Genomic DNA, 14485 nt, shown 5'->3' with positions numbered 1-14485 from the left:
TGGTTGCTCCCAAACAGACATCCCTGCCATTGCAGGCAAGGTTGGAAGTATAGGTTTGCTTGTGAACATACTGAAATATATATATATAATAATTTAGGAATCCTTTTTGAACGCACGGACATATGATTCTCTGGGTAAATCCCCGGCAGCCCTGATACTGGCAGGGGAGTCCCTGCACCCGCTATGGCGTTTCCCCAGCCCAGGCACGGGCCACTCCATTAGCCACGTTAGGGACCTCTCTGGCTCAACAACAAAATGAAGGAAGACAAAGAGGGAAAAAACCCCAACCCAGCAACAAAAACGCAAGGTCCGTTCCCCACCCCAGTTCTTGGTGTCAGCCTGAGGCTGGCGTGCAGGCAGAGCTGAGGCAGTGCACTGCAGGGATTGCACCACGGAAGGATGTGGAGATGTTAGAAACCTGCAGTACCACCAGGTACTCTGTATCATGAAACTGAAGACGAAGCTCTACTTGAAAAACACCAATTTGTACAAGGAGAATAAAAAACACAGCATTTCCAATGGGACACTCATGACACCATCCATGATGGAGTCATCTTTTTTCCTAGCAACAAGTGAGGCCATTCTGTATGTCACGTTCAGCAGGTCCAAGAAGAGCTACAGAGAGGGAAGTGATCTTCAACCACAGTTTCTCTTTGGACCCTAAAGCTGCAAGGGCTGACAAAGGGAGGTGGTACTGTCTAAGCTGGCAGAGCCCCACAGGTTTGACCTGTCTCCAGAAACCCAGGAGCACCAAGCACAGCTTGCACTTCTTGCAAGTTTCCTCGTTGATCTGGGATGAGAGGGGCTCCTTCACAACCTCACAGCAGGAACCATGAAAGCACCTCAACTGCCGCAAAGACAGTGGCTCTGGGGTGCTGCAACCCCCGAGGGAGCGGGGTGCCACCAGAGCGGGGTCTCACCAGTGCAAAGTGCCAAGGGAGGCAGCCTGCAGCAGGCACAGGGATACTGCACAGCGGGGTGGTTGCTTCACTTAATGATTTTGGCTTTGGGGTTCATCTTCTTGAGCCACTGTGTAGACAACAGGTTAAAAATAACTAACAACAACAACAAATTTTATCCCTTCCCCGCCCAAGCTGAGCTTTTTCACAGGACAGCTGGGTATCAGCAGCTCAGGTGTTAAGCAAAGCCTCCAACACAAGATTCCCAATGAGACCACAGCGTTGAGCAACTCTGCCATAGCAGCCAAGATATCTGCACAGGTTGAGAGCACTGTGCTGGCCTTTCTCTACCCAGCAAACTTGCCAGCTGTTTGATTCAAAGCTTCCCTCATCCTCCAGGAATCCAGATGCAGCTTTCGGCATGATCCCAGCTCAAATTATTTTTAAAACCCCTCTGTGCACTTAAAATGACACGATAATTAAGATTAGAAAACAACAATCAATCCAGAATTTGATAATAACATTGAAAGCCTAAGAAAGAAAAATAAGATTGGTTTTAATTGTGCAACCCATCTGTAGGATGAATTTGTTAGAGACAATCTGGAGAGGAATCTTTTAAGTAAGCCAAGAAGTTTAGGAGGGATAAAAGGAATGTATTAGTGAATCCAAACTGTTAAAGCAAATTTCAGAGTGTTTTGCCATTGTTTAAGTGTAGCATTTTGGCTCTTCAAATCTTTCATGATTTTTTAAGAAGTATTATTTTCAAGTTACTGGGAAACTAAATCAGACCGTCACCTCACTAAGTACATGCATGTGTTCTCCAAATGCCCAGAAAGATGAAATACTGTAAAATAAGACAACTCTGGAAATTAATAGACACAAGAGCAGCATAAATAACCAGTGATGATAAGACCAGAAAACTGCCATAGGTAGGTTAAAACAAAGGCCATCTATCCCAGCCCTGTCTCCAGCAATAGCTTAGGGAAAGCGTATCAAAAACGGCCAAACACCGCATGATTTTCCTCCCGCACCCCTCTCCTCTTCCAGCAATGATGTGGCGGCATCCCAAGGAGGTGGCGTCCACAATGTGGAGCCTAATGGCTACCAGCAGAGCTGTCCCTTGCTATACGGCTGTTTTAAGATGACAAAACACGTGGAGTTCAGCTACCCCAGCGGGCGCTGCTCCAGCCCGACGTGAAGCCCCTGGACACTGCGCTCAGGGCCAGCGTTGCTCCCTAGGGAGCTGTGCCCCGTCTGCCTAAAGCACCCTGAACTGCCCTTATGGTCGACGGAAAGCCAACCCACGTGGCCAGCAATAAACCCGTCATCCCCATGTGCCCAATCACGCAGGAAAGCTGACCCTCGGGGGGTCTAACACCCACCCAGCTCTTCACCTGCTCGGGCAAAGAGTATGTCTGAGGACCCGAGACATCTTTGTGTCCTGGCTCCCATGGCTTGGGTTTCAAAATGTTCCCCACTCCACCCCAGAAGAGTCAGACTGCTGTGAGTCACCACAGACCCCCAAAATTAAGTAAACAGACCTCATTTGCCTTTGAAAATCCTGGCTTCACCAAAGCCAGTGAGACTCATCTCCTTCTACCCCCACCCCCTACCCCCCCCCAACTTCAAACATCCCATAGTTTTCTCTGGCACGGGATTTATTCAGTATTTGAACTGACCAGGACAATGAGGTAGATAATATCTTTTTTAAAAGCTCTCAATTATGTAAACACCTCAACTATTTTTGGTAAATGACTGCTGGTTTAAAAATTGTGAAAAAGAAATCACATAGCAATTATTATTATTATAATTATTTGCAAAATAATGACATATTATTTTTTGATTAAACAATGCTGCACTCAGGGGATTACAGGAAAAGGTCAAACAAAGGCTTTGGTGCATTAACAAAGCCACTCTGAAATCTTGGAAAGACCTCAAGTTCCTTAACAGTTTCGTGCAGGATTTGGGACTAAACTGCAGCTGCAAAGGTATGCTGTGTCAGGGAGCAAAGCGCCTCTCATGGGGATGCCTCTCCTCAGCCGGGAATTTGTATTTTCTGCTACCAATTCTCCTGCCTCTTATACTCCATACTGTCCTTCTTGACACTGTGTCCCTTGTGCTGTAACAGGACTATGTCCCTATTCCTCTCCATCCTCCTTTGTAGGGATGTACCTGAGCCGTGTAGTCCCGACACATATATAACAACTGCAGCATGGGGGGGGGGGGGGGGAGGTGTGGGACAACGACATGCTTGACTCAGAGGGCATTAATTCAGGGTGGATAGGAGACTTCTCATCATCGGGGACTAATGACGGCACAGGGTCCAGGGGAACGAAGGAGATGGTCCACGGAGCCAGAGCGACAGGGACGAGAGGGAGCATCACACGCGCCCCAGTCCGGGGCGGACAGGGACAATGTCCACTCCGCTGACATTGCTCCTCATCTCTGCCAAGGGAAGTGGACTTGGCACAACCAGAGGTGCGCTCTGCAGTAATGTGGCTTTTTATAAACACAAAATGTTTCCTTGGGCAATTTTTTTTCTTCCCCCCTCCCCCTCCCCCTTTTTTTTTAAACGCCTCCAAAGAAACAAATTGTGTTCCAAATTTTGGCACGCTTAAAGCTGTTGTTAGAAAAGTCTATAACAAGTTATCCTCAGATAAATTAGCCAACATTCTTTATTCCTCGGTGATATATCTCATCTTCAAGCCTGGCCACACATTTTGTTGTTTTCAGACCCAGCTCCACAGGATATCCACAGGATAACAAAGAGAATGTGAGTAAGGAGAATTTAAGTTCCCATGCCACTGACTGCTTCAGGCTCAGGACTCAGACTTTTTTATTTCTAAATTATTATTTTTTTTAAATTTATAAAGGATTTAATGTCATACTTTCACAGAAAAACGTTCTAGCTGCAGAAATGTAGCAAAATAGTTCCCCTCTCCTGTGGATTGCAGTTTAAAAAATATCTTGGTGTATCCCTCTGTTTTAAGGAAGGGTGAAACCGTGAAGACGCTAGAAGCAAAACATCCGACACCTGCTGTGACCACTTGGGAAATCTCTCTATGCAAAAGATTGAGAGCACAGACTGATTTTAAGGAATCTTTCCAGCGTTGAGTGATTTGGTGTATGCTGAATGAGATTTTTGCTGGCAGAGTGTATGTCACCTGGAGGTCAGGAGACTGCGACAGAAACATCAGGAGTCCATACCCTGAAGAAGGATCAAAGCAGAGCGCTGGCCATGCACGCGGCAGCTCTGCACTGCCAAGCTGCTGCTGCCAGGGCGCCCATCTGCCCCAGGCTTTGCTAATTAAAGCTTTGCCAATTAAAGCTTTGCCTTCCTTGGGTCCTAACCGTGGCGATCGCCATCTCATGGGGGTTTGCTCTTACCATCGGAGGTTTGGTGCAGGGCTGCCGTCAGGTCACAGACCCCACGTCTGCGACGGCACCAGCTCTGGTGCCGTAACAAACCCCAAAAGGGGATGCTGGCGACAGACATCTCACAATCTCTACTGCGGAGACCCTGCGATACGAACCAAAAACCTGCAGCCTTGATTAAGCACGGCTCGTTAGTTCCCTTCTGTAGTCCACAGGTCATCAGCAGGGAGGGGCAGGCCGCACCGCTGTGTTAGCATGGACTGGACTGCACACCTCGCCTGGGCCTCGAGAAGCGATCTTATGAAACAAAATGGAAGAAACTTGTCCGACATCAGCCCCAACAACTCAGTCCTTCCCCATTTAGCGCTCCCCCTCCCCCCGGCAGGGTTTAGGTTGGCCTTCTAGACACTTACATTATTTGCTATCTACTTGGAGCATCACAGAAAAAAAAAAAAATAAACACAAGAATTTAAAAAAAATAATCAGTGGGACATGACTGATCAGTGAAATCAAGCACAGTGGAATCGAGATGCATTTGCAAAGCACTGCTCTGATACCTGTGTCAGGGTTTGCACACCTCCGCTCCCAGGCAGTCCGGTCACTGAGCTGAGCTCAAAGCAGGGCGGCAAACACAGGCAGGTGGGGAGCTTTAAGCCTCCTTTAAAGGAATTTAGCTATGGAAAATATGGCTAAATTTCTCCAGGGGTCTGGCCTCCAGCTCCAAAACAGTTCTCGATGCAGAGGAAACGGCGTTTGCGCAGCGCAGCCACCCATTACAGATTTCAGGCAAAACGTGCAAGCCATTAGTATGCATGAGAGCTCCTTCATTCCTTTGTTGTAGTTCAACAGAAAGTACTGTGGAAATTCTGCAACTGAGTGTTAAAGGGGAAAAACAAGGGATAACTGTAGCCAAATGAACCTTGACAAATGTTGTTCCCCGGCCCCGTTAGATGCGAACAGATTACATATCCGCTTACAGGAACGTGCAGGTTTGCTATTACACTTCAGAAGGCATCTCCATTAATAATTTCAAGTATTTGGAAAAGTTCATGCACTCCAGCTGAGGAATTTTTGATCAGGTAAAAAATTTGATTTTTTCCCGCAGCCAAGTATGTACGTTTGGCAGAATGACACACACCCAGTACGACGCCAAAATTGTCTTAACCCTGGGGCAATACACCCCAAGTTTTTCCTGCTAGAAACCCCGCTCAGAAGAAAAGGACAGGAACACAGAAGAGAAATGGCATTGTTCCGAGGGAAGAAAATAAAAGTTTCCACGAAGAGGATAAAGTGTGCCTCTGTCCCAGCGGCGGAGGTCACAGGGCAACAGGTGGAATGAAAGCCTCCAGCAAAAACCTCTTCAGGGGTTACTTCAGACAGGTTTAAATCACGCTGCTTTCCATCACGCTGGCCTTTGACTCCTGCTATCGCCTGCCCCGGGGCACTCGGCCACACAAGCTTTCCGAGGCCGGGTTAGGAGATGTCCAAAGCATCTTGCTGAACGGGGAGTACGGCGGGGAAGGGCTGATTAACCGGCTGGATGAAAAGCCTGATTAGCAAAACGCGCATCAAAAAGGCAACGGCAGACCGAGCCGTGCCAGAAGAGTCTTGTGGAAGAGATACGATTTAAATAAGGAACGGAGCTAATTAGGCTTTTGGAGGGTAATTATGGATCATATGACTTACTGAAGAGTGAAATGCTTGTCAAACGTTGCTGGGATTTATTTAATCTTTTGTGATTAAATCCCCTTTATAATTCTAAGCTTTGGAATTACTCCCTCGACACCAAAGTACACATTAAACCCTCTAAATGGAGTTTAATTATACTCTGATGGCTGTCCCCACTCCTGCTAAATGCTGATAAAAGCCTTTGGTGTAAATACTAGTACTAAATCATAACCAAAGGGAGGCCTCTAATTCATAGCAATTATTGATCTACTGATATTTTGATGCATTTTCTTTTACTTGAGTATGAAAGATCAAAAAAATCCACAGTGGCGAGGATGCTGTGCCCACAGCTCTCTTGTGAAGGCAGACTGCCACCCCCACACCAACGCGGTCCAATCCACAGCCCTATGGCAAATCAACAGGAGAAAGAGCCTAAAACTCTGCTGAGGTCAAACACGCTGTGCTGTCCCCACCACCCAAGTTAACGATGTGGTCTGAACTTCATACCGAGCCTTCCTCGCAGCATCACGTAAAGCCTTGAGGAACTAGTTAAATTTGGGGGTGCAAATGTGTTCATTTACCATCACTGAGAAACACCAAATGATCACAGCACGTGTGATAGTTGAGGTCTCTCTTAGAGCTTTGAACTCCCGAGAGGTCAGTAACCAAGCGCCAATCTCGTCCTCAATTAAAGAAGGAAAAAATTCCACTGTTGTTCCTGATAAGCCAACCATAGTACTGCTGCCTAATTGCAAGAGTGCTGAAAGCATATGGGTTTTATTTTTGATTTATATGTGCAACCTCTTTCCTAACCCAGTTGTCAAAGCTTAAGATAATTATCTCAGAAAATATTGGATCAATTAACTCATAGATCAGAGATAGGTAAGAAAACGGCCTGTAGGCATCCCTGCTGGCTTAGGGCGGGCACTGAATGGGCTGTATTCCTCACCGCAGCGTCGTTTCACCAAGCATCATCAGCATTTGAGGCTAAAAATGTCTTTAAATATGCAATCTCAATTTCCATGAAAAATAACACCCAAGAGATCACTAGTGCGTGAGGATTTGCCTCCCGTAGGAAAAGTGTTAGTAGACTGTGTAGTGGACATAATTTTATCCAAAACCAGAAAGACTAACATCATTCACATAAGGCAAATTTTTAAAAAGCAGCACTTCTGACAAGAGGATTATGGATCTATCTGTAGCCTCAATTAATTGCGTGGTACCAGCAAGCCCTTCGGGCAACAACACAGCAGCTGAAAGTTGATGTTGCTGCTTCCAGTGTGACCGGAGACCTCACAAAATAGGTTGTTACCCAGTGTTGGCTAACATTTTCATTGCAGGGAGTCCTCTTCGGCTTTGTTTGTATAGTCATTTACTCTAAATCCATTAATGAATATTTCATTTCCTGCAGCTGTATTTTAAGCCACAAAGTTCTTGCTCACACAAAAATCTCCTAGTCAAGAACTTTAATCTGTATTAATTTGGCATTAGGAGGAAAAGATCAGAGTCTTGGTTACGCCCAAGGAGAGGATGTCCTGGCTTGCCTGGGACATGACCATACTTCCTATAGCACATGTCTGTCAGGCTGTCATTTATCACCACAAACCCAGGAACAGGTGTTACAAAACACCCCCTATGGTTTGGCCAGAAATAAATAATGTAATTACACACCCTTTAAACACCTATATTCAAAATACCATGCAGACTGTAAAAATAAAGGGCCCCCACCTTAAAAAATAAGATACAATTCCATAGAAAATCTCATGTACAGCAAAGCATATTTCTACTCTGGAGAAAAACGTGGTCGCATTATTAACACTTGAAGCACACACAATGTATTAGACCTGTACCAGCTCTAAGCTCTCAGCCTCATTTTATTTACAGCCCGGGACAGGGCTTGTCTGGCTGGGGATGTCCCGTGGATGTGCACGGTGCAAGCAGAGAAACAGATTTTCTCCCCCATCTCTGGGCATGGCATCCTAGGGAAACAGGAAATTAAACATTTCTTCACTTGAAAATACTTAGAGATGGCATAACTTTGAATCACAATTTTTGAGTTAAGTAGTCTATGCTTTCTTATCGATCAAAGATGAAAAAAATGTGTTTAAGAGGCAAATACAAAATGGTTCAAGGATGCTAGTTTTAAGCACAATTTTTTCATCATCTTTAATGAATTTATAATTCTGATGTTTAATCACATTTACCTTTCTCCAGTTTGGGTTGTTTGGTTTTGGGGTTGGTTTTTTTTTTTTAGTAACTAATGCTTTTGCCATAGTACTGAAAAGACATTACATAAAATACACAGTTTAATGGTATATATTATATCAGCATTATAAGCAATCATGTGGAAAGAACTCTGCTAAGGTTGGTAAAATGCAGACTGCAGTCTGGTGACTGCAGAAGGACCTATTCACACCTCCCTGTAAACATGAGGATAAAAGTCACTTTTAACTTCCGTGACCTCATTGATGCTCGATTTCTATCTAATTTGATACCTCAACCTTTTTCACAGTGCACATGCAAATTAGTAGAAACTTCTAACAGAACTTCTGCATTCCCTGTCATAGCTTCACGACCAAGCTCCTCTCTCTCTGATGGCTGTGTAGACTCCAGACCGAGAGGGTTTGAAAACGGAAAAATATGTTCTGTGTTTGTGCTCTATGAGAAGAGGAGAGCAGTGAGCTCTGAGAAATTTTAATTCAATGAATTGCGACTTTGACAAAACACATTCCTGTAGTTTTGTGTTGTTTGGAGCAGAATTTTCCTTCAGTCAGATTTTAAGCGGTTGCCTGCACGTTCATTCAATCTCTCGTTTGTTCTTGATAAAAGTTTGTAGTTCGGGGAATCTCTTCCCAAGCACGAAACTTTGGAACAACTTCTTTTCTGCTGGCCAGTTATTTTAAGTCCCTAAAAACGAATCCAGGCACTCTTGAAAGGTAATTACCTCCTGCTGGGCATCTGCCATTAGCACAGAAATTATAAACCAGCCTCTCAGCATTACCAGGAGCCTCATACAGAAACAAACTAAAAAAAAAAAAAAAAAAAAAAAAAAGATTTGAAACAAATTCCTTCCCTCCATTGTTTAAAAAACATTTTAACAATATGAAGTTGTAATATTGGCATTTGCTTTTACTTCTTTTTTTTTAATGTTACGCATAACGATGCTTTTTCTTTGGGAGGATCTCGGAAGCATGGGGACGTGGTGGCAGTGCAAGAATAATGTGGTTATCACCCATCTGCGGGCCGTGCCGGTTTCCCGGGGGGTGCGGAAATCTCATTAAGCTGTGTAACGAAAGACCGCGTACATGGATATTTGTGGCTTCCCCAACTGCGGGGCAGTTCACGTCACGCTGAGCCGCGGATGCACAGCTATACCGCGGGTATGGAGAACAGCTTAACGCCATCAGCGAGCGGGATGGTTTAACGCTTTAGGACACGTATCGTTTGAAGGCCATGACACTGTTAACCGCAAGCAGAGCCACGAAGCCAGCTCTAGCTCACAGCTTATCTCACGTTTACTCGATTAAATGGTCGTTAGGATTTCAAAAGCCACAGCGGATGAGCCAAGCCGCTCTCAGGAGGCTACGGGCCATTTACAAGAAATGCGTGTTAGGGCCATTTTGAGGAATAAATCATAAGCTAAGCAGAGAAAATGTGAGTCACGGGTTTTACTGAGAAAATCGCCACCTTTGTAGAGCCCAGCTGGGACACCTGGCTGGTAGAAGGAGAGGGTGGTTTTACGGCCGCCCCCCACGCCTTAAGCCGCCACGACTGCAGAAATTCGACATGCCACGCGCAGACGGGGCATTTGACTCCTCATCACCCCGGGGTGATCATCCGAAATGTAAGCAATGCCAACAGGCGGATCTGATGCTCGGCAGAAGGGAGCAGATGGAAAAGGTTCTCTTGGTCTGCGAGTATTTGTCTCTCCAAAACCGATCTTGGACTACAGCCATGTGACATACAGTATTGTTAAAAAACACAAGTAACACAGGTGTTAAAGCTGTTAAAAAAATGCATCCCAAACATATCTTTTTTTTTTACGTGCGTGATCCGTTATTTATTAAGTGTTTACTGAAACTGCTGATGTGAATTAAGTGCAAGGTCCCAACCACAGCACACTCCTGGGGATGAGTGAACGAAGATGGGCAAAGTCAGCCAAAGGAAAAAAAAAAAAGAACAAACCCAACAAAAACAGTGTTCCCAAACCCTCGGCAAACTCCATCTGCACGCAAACAGAAAGCTGCATAAATCTGTCTCGAAGCTGCCTCCTGGACAAGCACCGTCCAGCGGGGGTTTCCAGCGAAGGCCTCATAGACATCTCCGCAGGTCCTGCATCGGCGGAATTTATGTTCGCAAAAGAACGAGGACACAGAAGTAAGGCACTGCTTGTGAAACATTCACATATTGTAGCAGTACGTATAATAACTTTGGCAGTAGTTACCACCAATAAGCTAACTCCCTAGGTATCCTTTTTCAGATGAGTGCTTTATAAAAAAGAAAACATCCCTATTTCCCTTATTATTAAAAAAAAGGATACTAAAAAAAAGATATTTTTTTTTTTATTAGCATTGACATTCCTTAAAAATAATATATAGCAAGAAGGGGTAAAACAGCACAAAACAAAACTTGTTACAAAGTCAATGAAAGTTATCTGCAATATGTGCAAGTTGTAATTGCACTTTTAGTTTCTCCTCTCTTTTCCCAGATTGTCCAGAATGCAGGCATATTGAAATGGAGTAATCTGGGAAAAATCCTGAAGTTCAACCTTAGCCAAAACCTAAAAATAATAAATCTTTCTGAAAGGAAGCTCAAAAAAAAAAAATCGTTTCATGTTCTTTCTTGAGCCAACAAGGATGTAAAAATAAGATACAACCAGAATGCAGAAATCATTGTGTTTCATCTACAACAAAAGAGGTCTTCCAGGTTTTACAGAGCAGCACCGAATACCTGGCCTTCTGTCACCCAAGATATGACAATTTCAACTACATCCACTGAATTAAAAAATAATTTTCAAGATGCTGCAGACTTCAAACTGTAATCTCACCTAAAGAAACCTTTGGTACACTCACACAAATACAACACTGTAAAATGGTGCCTTAGAAAAGAATAAAGATATTTTATTTACATATCTGTATAAATAATATCTAGATATAAGTATATATGATTATATATGTATTATATAAAGTTGAGAGAGAGAGAGAAAGATTTGGTTATATTTATGCTAAAAGTAAATCTTGCCTTGGGAGCACTTTGCTAAAACCAAACCTTTTCTCGAGTAATCCATAAAGCAAACTTTCACATCTGAATGTGTAAAATCCCACTGAGTACAGTGATGCTATCAATATTCCTATCAGTTTCCAAGTAAACTCTGTTTGCCCAGACATTTACGGGGACCAGCAATGATGAAAAGCCCATTAAAAAATCCTTTGATCATCCTCTCTAAGCGGAGTTTAAAATCATGCCTTACCTACTTCCAACTATATCCGACATATTTTTAATTTTCTTTCTCTTGATGAACTGCATCAACCATTTGGATTTGTTCAGCTGTTTATGCTCCACAAGCATGCTAATCACACAAGTGATAAATGCCATCACTTGGGAATTTTGCATTTTCAATTGACTCTCAGTAACTCTTACAGTTATAAACATTAGGTCATAGTCTCAGAGTCTCTCTTTAAGGAGGCAATATATCCTGGAACACCATTTTCCTTGTGTGGTCTGAGCTCTAAAATACCACTGGCAAAATGTCAGCGAAAACGCAAGCAGTTTGGGTTTTTATCCCACAGTAAATATCACTTTGTTCCTCAAAACAGACCACCGCTAAGGCTCCACGGGCACTTCACGTAACCTCCGACCCGTCTCTTCCCCACCCAGCGAGTTTTCACGCCAGCTGATGGGAGACACGGATACCAGCAGGAGCTGGTCCTACTATCAGGCACGGATACGGTTTAGACTTGCTGCTCGAGAAATAAAAAAGTGTCCTCCGTGAGAGGCATCCAGCCCCCGCCGTGCGCCCTCGCTGCCCGCCCACGGCACCTTCCGATGGGAAACGTGCAGAAGGAGGGAGGGATGACGGGGGGTGGAGGGGTGGCTCCGCACGCCCAGACCAGAGGCTGTATTTAGGGAGCCTCGGGACAGCTTTCCTCAGACTACACGTTACTGTGTTCACACTGTCCTTCTTTGGGGATTTACGGCTCCTCCGTCTTCCCCTGAATGTGAAACACCAGTCGTGTCTTCAGGGCCCCTGTGGCGCTTCCTTTATTTCACCAGTGCTATGCAACAGAAATTAAAAATACCAGCCTAGCTTGGGGGGAAAAAAACCAAAAAAACACCCAACCCAACAAATGAACAAATGCCATACGGGTGTCTAAAAATCTGTTACATGGACTAGATTGTGAGTTGGTAATAAAATAATCTATATTGGAGGAAAAAGTGATTTTTATACCAGTTATCAATAGAGTGATCTCTTTCCACCCAAATCTGGGGATTTAAGAAAACGTACCTGCTTTCTATTTGGAGCACAGAGTTTCTGTGTTTTCATTCTGCTGTGTGCATTGGGATCACATTCAAGACAAGTGGAACAGAGATCCTAAACCCCACTAAAATTACAGCTCTTTCCTCACTGTGTCTTTTCTTAAAAATTACAGCAAGCTTACAGCTGTCACAGCTTAAAATACTGTTTCACATTTCCCTGTAACTCAGGTATAAATTACGGACATCAGGGATTGTCAGAGTCTACAAACTGCTTCCCACCCCGATCTTATGTTTGGATTTTCATTTCAGTTGATAGATGCAAGAGGATCATATATTGCCTGAGAAAACCTTACTTCTGATACCTCTCAAGAGATTAGAGATAATTTGTGTTCTTCCAATCTCTCACATAGTATTTGGTCATTTCAGACTTTTCCAAGAAAGTTAATGTTTCTTGAGGTCTCCACCCATTTTTGCTAAATTGTACCCCCTCTGGAGATCCGTCCCAAAATAACAGCATGAGATACATCTATTGGCTTTAGAACTGGAACTATATTTTCAAATCCTGAACTAGACACAGCAACTGCTCTTAGCCTGTATCAAGCAATTACAGCAAAAATATTTGGCTTATTTCTAGCTTCCTTTGGTAGGTGCCATAAAAAAAATATATAGTCATGTTCCCCTCTGTACTGCGAAGCAGAATGCAAAAAAGAAAAAAAAAAAAAAGTAAAAATAGGAGGGTGAGGTAGAATACAACTGTGGGAAGTGTGTCCAGCCACCTGATCCACCTGAAAAGGTGGCCTGGCTCCTTGGTGTCACTGAGGTGCCAGCTGTTGCTGGCTCACGTCCCCATGAGCTCCAGGGGCCATCCCTGTCGAAACTCGGGGAGTTTAGGCATGGGATTTGGCTTAGTCCAACACCACATTTCGGAACACATTGACCCATAGCAAGTAACTTCATCATGTCAGCACCCTATTTTTTTTTTAATAAACATGCAAACAAACAAACAAACAAAACCCACGAGGTAGAGTCCACTAGTTTACTTTTCTGTAAGATGTTTCATCTAGCGCATTTTACCTCCTGGCCTTAGACTCGTCAGGTTTTTAAATTGACAGAGAGTATTACATTACACTTAACAATTTCATCAGGATGTGGAAAAAGTTGTGGGTATTGTTTACTTTTACTTTTTCCATCCTGTTTGTTTTATACATGAAGTTACAGAACTGTCACCATGCGGCACGTGCCTAAACCAAGTACCCATGCGACTGCATTACTCTAACATTATTTTCCAGCACCCCTGAGCGCTCCTTGTGGCTAGTCACTGACTCGTGTGGTGGCTATTTCTAAAGAGCTGTTCATGACCGTATCTAGCATTAAATGTGTCAGTAATGCTCAAATATTTGGCAAGCTTGGGCTTCTTTCCGTTGAGCGACCAGAACGCCTTCGGAGATGGTCTGCCGCTGTGACTCACAATTGAGCTGTCCTTCGTTCATGTCCCAAGGACTTAAAAAATAATAAAAAGGACAGAATCTGCCCCAAAATCTCTGGTATTTGTCATAATGACCCGTAAATACAGAAGGTCAGGAGAAAACAGCTCTAAATGTTGGGTTGGAAGTTAAGTGGATGGCTGGGACGTGCTTGCCTTGACTTCATCCTGTAAATCCTCATTCCATACTAAGATCCGACTCATGGTAAAAGTCATCTACATTAAGCAATTTCTACACACAGCAGAAAGTACAGCCTCTCTCCTCCTGGCCATTGAGTCATTTCAAACTTGCTGAAAATTATTTTTTCAAAGACTTTTCTGTTCTTCTTGGCTGAGAAATACACGGAGAAGTTCCACAAAGCAGAGAGCTCATTCTAATAATGCTAATTATCCTGTTTCAGATCCCTGTTTACAGTAGTATGGAAAGGATGTATTTTGTCTTCATGTGCCCTTAAGCAAACCCGGGGCCTGACCTTGCAGCCTCTGGAACACAGTCACGTCTGTCGGGGAGATAATATCGCTCATGTCGCTCCTGTATCAGCTTTCTTCTGGCATTGGTTCAGTTCTTCTTATAAGCAACAAT

At 43.9% G+C, this 14485-nt stretch overlaps 1 protein-coding gene across 1 annotated transcript in view; it reads right to left on the bottom strand.

Annotated features, from left to right (window-relative positions):
- CCBE1 (collagen and calcium binding EGF domains 1) overlaps positions 1-14485 on the bottom strand; it is a gene marked incomplete at both ends in the record, with an annotated part of 99359 nt that overhangs the window by 66711 nt on the left and 18163 nt on the right. The gene's annotated exons all lie outside the window — the stretch shown is intronic.

The sequence above is a fragment of the Vanellus vanellus genome, assembly GCF_965231255.1.
Source record: "Vanellus vanellus genome assembly, chromosome: Z".
NCBI classification, from domain to species: domain Eukaryota; kingdom Metazoa; phylum Chordata; class Aves; order Charadriiformes; family Charadriidae; genus Vanellus; species Vanellus vanellus.
This window is presented reverse-complemented; position numbering and strand designations above follow the sequence as displayed.